We start from the raw sequence: 4,759 nt of genomic DNA, 5'->3' as shown, positions 1-4,759 counted from the left end.
CCAAGAGGGAGAAACTTCTGCGGAAGCGTGGAGGGTTATCATGAATCCTCAAGATTTAGACGAATACTCACGAGTAGCTCAGCTTCCTTGGGATATCTGAGAGACGAATCGGGACGTTGGCCGATGAGCGGCGAGGAATCACTAAAACTGCTTCTCGACGTTCATTTTCCGATATCTAGCAGCACCAGTTTAGGAGGCACACCAACCTGTCTTCAGAGCCCGGACTGGCTGCTGGATGAATACAGCTTGGCTTGGGCCATTGGCTACTTCGGCCCCTTCAAGTCGCTTGGTCCTGATGGCATCATACCTGCCCAACTGCAGAAATCTGCGGAGGTGTCATGCCGCTGGCTGAGCCCTATCTAGCGAGCTGCATATACGGCTATATACCGGGATCTTGGAGGGCTGTGAGGGTTATGTTCCTACCCAAGGCTGGCAAGAGCTCACATGTCTCCCCTAAAGATTTTAGGCCAATCAGTCTCTCATCTTTCTTGCTGAAAACCTTTGCGAGGCTGATTGACCTACACAAAAGAAGCGAAATTCCTCGGGGGCGTTTGTTGCATATCCAACATGCTTACTGCAAGGGCAGATCAATGGAATCTGCCCTCCACACAATTGTTTTAGATATTGACGAATGTTCGACATTGAAGGAGCTTTTAATAACGTTCTCCCGGAGGCGATCACTAAATCTCTGGGTAGGCTGGGGGTTGGAACCGACCTTTCCAGGTTTATCTACAGAATGCTTAGAGACAGAACGGTCATGGCAGAGTGGCGCGGCGTCTCTCTCCGCCGGCTGGTGAGCAGGGGCACGCCGCAAGGCGGTGTTCTGTCGCCATTATTCTGGATCATTGTTATCAATGACTTGCTGGAGGAGCTGGTAAAGAGTACCTGTAGGGTGATTGGCTACGCGGATGATGTGGCATTAATTGTTAGAGGAAAATTTGTGTTTTCTGACAAGGTGAAGTACCTAGTTCTAATCCTTCACAGTAAGCTAATGTGGAAGCTCAACATTGAGGAGAGTGTAAGGAAGGCACCAATCGCCTTGTATGGATGCAAGGGTGCAATTGGCAAAAGATGACCCTCTCGCCTAGAGTTGTACTTTGGGTCTGTAACACCATAATAAAGCCAATCTTATTATATGAAGTCGTTGTATGCTGGAACTCACTGGAGAGGATGACATCAGTTAAAAAGTTAGAGAGAGTTCAAAAGTCTGCACTCATTGGAATCAGTGGGGCGCTTCGAACTACTTCTACTCTAGCGCTTAATGTAATGCTAAATGTGGTACCTATAGACAACGCAGGTCTCTGCACGTACCGCAATTAGACTGAGGGGCCGGGGCTATAAGCTCAATCTCACATATGGGCACCCAAGCATCCTCATAAACCTTGAGTTCATCCCCCCGTCGAGGGATAAGTGTGTGCGTTCGCTTAGTCCAAGCGCAACTTTCTCCACCCATATTCCAGGGCCTGGTTAACCTATTCACGGATGGCTCGAAGTTGGAACGTAGGGTTGGAGCAGGAGTATTCTGCAAAGAGCTCCCCATCAAACTTAAATTCAGGCTACCGAATCACTACAGTGTGTTCCAAGCAGAGGTGGCCGCAATCAAAGAAGCAGCTGACTGGCTAATTACTTGCGTAATAACTGTTAAGAAGGTAAACACTTACTCCGATAGCCAAGCGGCAATTAGGGTCCTAGGGTCTATTACGGTGCATTCGAAACTGGTCAGGGAATGTCTGGTCTCTCTATCGATTGCATCAGAGTTCTTCGACATAAGGATAATTTGGGTACCTGGTCATAGTGACATTTCTGGAAACTGCGAAACCGACTAGCTGGCCAGACAAGGGACTTGTGAGGCTGTGTGCCCTCGAAAGGAGAGGAGATCGGGTTCACCTTGACAACCTGCGCTCTACTCGTGGAAGGATGGGCTTTGCACCAACTCAGCGAGCGCTGGACAAGTACACGAACGTGTAAGATCGTGAAGTCCTTCTGGCCACGTTTGGATAGGAGGCGTTCGAGGGATATTCTGAAGGTGACAAAATCTCATCTCTCAAATTTCGTGGACATACTCACGGGGCACTATCCGCGGGATATAAATGCCGTGAGACTCGGAATTATTTCGAGGGGAAGACTGCAGTTAACGCATGTAGGAAGAGCTTTACAATTTTTTATTGTATGCATAGAATTTTAGCTTTGGACGACATACGCATTTAGAGGAATAAAGTGAGCACCCTGTGTGAGCGGTTGTATGTACTTGCATATGTGTATGTTAATAAGCATTTGCTGGGAGTTCAGAATACAAATATGTGCGTACATAGGTTAGGGCATCAAGTGTGCATATGCACATACAAATATGTACATGCATATGCGAAAGAGAATGGTTTAGCACTTGTTAGGCAGGAATTCGATCATTCGGGTATTTACTCCCTAATTATTGCACGTATATATAATAAGGCGATACGTCGTGAGGGAGGTCATGGTTGCTTCAGTGCATATATATGTGTGTAATCCAATGGAATTAAAGATGCAATTGATCTTTTGAACAAACTCAACTAGTATTATGTATTTTTTAATATAGATATGTATCAATATACCAAAACACTTGTACGCTCTTTGCCTTCTCGTCTAAAAATAGGTTCAATACAAAAAACTAACAACAGTTTTCACCAAATTTATATAAAGTTTTAAATGTACTAAAACGCACGTACCAAAATGTGAGTTGGGTTTTGTATTTTGTTTAAATTCATCTTTTTAAATTATCAAGGGAACATAGAAATGCACATTCAATTGCCTTGCAAAATGCAGTCGGCCATTCGTCAAGATATTTGGAAGAAATTAGAAATGTTGGCTATAATTAAAAATACTAATTTGTAGATTGTGGTACGAGATTAGCTGCTACACCAAACAAATATATTATGGGTAAGACTCCGTCAGAAAATATGAGATTTGCAATTGGTCTTTCGATTTCTTTGAAACTTTGGGAAATATTAGTTCTAGGTAAGATACATTCGAGCCTAAAAGGATTTTGAAAAATTTTCAAAATTGAGTCATCTACGCCATGTTGAAAATCGGGACCGTGTTTTTTTCAAAAATTAATATTTCTTGAACCGTTGGATGGATTTCAATGCAATTTACAGACAATATAGAAACAAATAAGTAGTTTAAATTAGTATTATGTTAAAAAAAAATTTCGAAATTTTGACCAAAAAAAAGTCAAAAAAATTTTTTGAATCAATTTTTAGTTGATTTGGCCAGTTTTTTAGATTTTCTGTTATACACGTAACGATTCCTTATGATTTAACCTTTATTTTGAAAAAAAAATATTTATGGTGTCTATAATAGTTCTCGAGATATTGCGATTTTAGTGGAAGCGCGCACCATGAAGTTCGCGGTTACGCAGCGCGGGAGTAGAAAAACGCGCACAGACCTGCAGCAGTCTGCTCCAGTCACTTCATACAGGAACACATAACGCAGCGCGCATTGCACACCTGTTACCTAAACCGTGCGTGCGCGCTTCCACTAAAATCGCAATATCTCGAGAACTATTATAGACACCATAAAATTTTTTTTTTCAAAATAAAGGTTAAATCATAAGGAATCGTTACGTGTATAACAGAAAATCTAAAAAACTGGCCAAATCAACTAAAAATTGATTCCAGAAATTTTTTTGACTTTTTTTTGGTAAAAATTTCAAAATTTTTTTTTTAACATAATACTAATTTAAACTACTTATTTGTTTCTATATTGTCTGTAAATTGCATTGAAATCCATCCAACGGTTCAAGAAATATTGATTTTTCAAAAAAACACGGTCCCGATTTTCAACATGGCGTAGATGACTCAATTTTGAAAATTTTTCAAAATCCTTTTAGGCTCGAATGTATCTTACCTAGAACTAATATTTCCCAAAGTTTCAAAGAAATCGAAAGACCACTTGCAAATCTCATATTTTCTGACGGAGTCTTACCCTTATATTAATTCAGTTTTTAATTGATGCAATTTTTGCTTACGGGGGCTCACTGCCCTTGTTAAGTCCCTGCACTAGTTTATGTCACTGCATTGATTTATGTTATTGCACCGCTTGTTTTTGTTTATATGTGCATATATATGTGTATAGTATATATATTAGTTGAATATTGTATTTGTTTGTCTGTTTTTTAGTTTTAATTTCGCGAGACAACTTTTTTTGTTAACCGACCGCGCAGGCAATATTCGTTTAGTTTTGGTGATTTTGGTAATTTAATTTATTTTATTAAATATTTAGCTTGTAGCTTTACGCAAATTGCCAAATTGCCAACTTGCGGTCTTTTGTCATTTTTACTTTTTTTGTTTGAAACACTCTCACACTATTGTTCCTGCTGGGGCGCCATAAAACCCTTCACTAGTTTGTAACGATATTACACTATTTTCTTAAACTTTTACTTAGGGAAGCGCGAAATTAAACAAGTATTGCCTGGTTGCGAAACACACACGTTCAATAAACAATTCAAAAGTGGTTCTGTTTATTCATTTCTATCCTTATATTAATGCTTAAAACTAAGATTAAAGGAATAGCGGAAACGAAAGAACAGTAAGTGGTGAGTTAGAGAGAGTATAGGTGAGTAAATAAGTGGGTAAATATAAATAAGAAGAACGGAAATTATAGCTGTAGAAATAAAGTCTATACACAGTTATATAAATACTTATGTATACATTTAGAAAAATAACTTTATATCAAGCTTAAATATAATTTATATTTATTTATTTTTTATAAGAGCGTACAATTG

The sequence above is a fragment of the Anastrepha ludens genome, chromosome X, assembly GCF_028408465.1.
Source record: "Anastrepha ludens isolate Willacy chromosome X, idAnaLude1.1, whole genome shotgun sequence".
NCBI lineage: Eukaryota > Metazoa > Arthropoda > Insecta > Diptera > Tephritidae > Anastrepha > Anastrepha ludens.
This window is presented reverse-complemented; position numbering follows the sequence as displayed.